We start from the raw sequence: 1,522 nt of genomic DNA, 5'->3' as shown, positions 1-1,522 counted from the left end.
GGGTCTTGCTATGTTGCCCAGGCTGGAGTGCAGTGGTGCGATCTCGGCTCACTGCAGCCTCCACCTCCTGGGTTCTAGTGATTCTCCTGCCTCAGCCTCCTAAGTAGCTGGGATTACAGGCACACACCACCATGCCCGGCTAATTTTTGTATTTATTTGTAGAGATGGGGTTTCACCGTGTTTCCCAGACTAGTCTCAAACTCCTTTCCTCAAGTGATCCACCCGCTTCTGCCTCCCTAAGCACAGAAATTACAGGAGTGAGCCCCTATACCTGGCCTGATGGTTAACTCTATTTGTTCACCTGATTGGGCTAAGGAATGCCTAGTTAGCTAGCAGAACATTATTTCTGGGCGTGTCTGTGAAGGGTTTTCTGAAGGAGATTAGTGTTTTGAGTCAGTAGACTGAATAAAGCAGATGTCCTTCACCAATAGGACAGGCATTATCCAATCCCTTGAGTGCCTTAATCGAACCAAAAGACGGAGGAAGAATGAATTTGCCGTCTCTGGTTGAGCCAGAACATACAGCTTCTCCTATCCTTTGACATCAGCACGCCTAGTTCTCAGGCCATCAAACTTGGACCGAGACTGACAACATTGGTTCCCCAGTTTTCCAACCTTCGAACTTGGACTGGAACCACACCAGCTTTCACGAGCTTCCAGCTTGCAGACGGCAGATCCTGGGACTCTCAGCTTCCATAATTGCACAAGCCAATCCATCAAAACAAATCCTCATTTCATATATATACACATACACATATTCTGTTTCTCTAGAGAACCCTATCATTTGATCATTGATTAGCCCTTCACATCTAAAACTAAGGCGATGGAAAGCTACATGGAACTCTGCATTCTTGGAGAAGTTTATCCATCGATAGGTGTTGCTTTGGAGTGAGTGAGGAGGGAGCTAACCAGTATGCTGGGGAACTGGGGGAAGGCAGGGGTCCCTGGAAGCCAAATGTAAGGTTTTTTTCCTTGGGATCCTTTCCTCTCCTTAGAGAAGACCCTTTAGCTTTCTGCCTGAGGAGCTGATGCCTAGCTGTCAGGCTCTCTTGCTGCCAAGATAGGGGAACTAACTCCTGTGTACAGAGTCTCAGTTAACCCTCTTCATCTCCCTGCAGCCCCAGACTACACCTGGGTTTCTCCATCCAGAGCCCCTTGAGGGTCTCCAGTGCTAGTTTTCTTCCTAATTGGCCAAGTCCCCCAGGTTTTTTTTTTTTATTTTTCCCAACAGTGATGCAATTATTGTGCAGACGCAATGATCTTACCTGATCCCACGTGTAACCATTGGCCTAAATCTAAGATAGCTTGCCAGCATCAGCAATAAGAGGGAGTGGGGCTAAAATTCAAGTTCTCTTAAGGATAGATCTTGAATCCTTGTTCTAAGCTGACCAACTTAATCTGCAAAGAATTTGCAACATGTAAATATTTTAGGATTATAGCCATCTGTATACACACTTAAATTGAAAGTAGTTCTGCTGCCATTAACTTAGTCTAAAAGAGCCACCTAAGAATGCCAAACGTTA

The sequence above is a fragment of the Mandrillus leucophaeus genome, unplaced genomic scaffold, assembly GCF_000951045.1.
Source record: "Mandrillus leucophaeus isolate KB7577 unplaced genomic scaffold, Mleu.le_1.0 Scaffold220, whole genome shotgun sequence".
NCBI classification, from domain to species: domain Eukaryota; kingdom Metazoa; phylum Chordata; class Mammalia; order Primates; family Cercopithecidae; genus Mandrillus; species Mandrillus leucophaeus.
Note: the sequence above shows the minus strand (reverse complement) of the source record.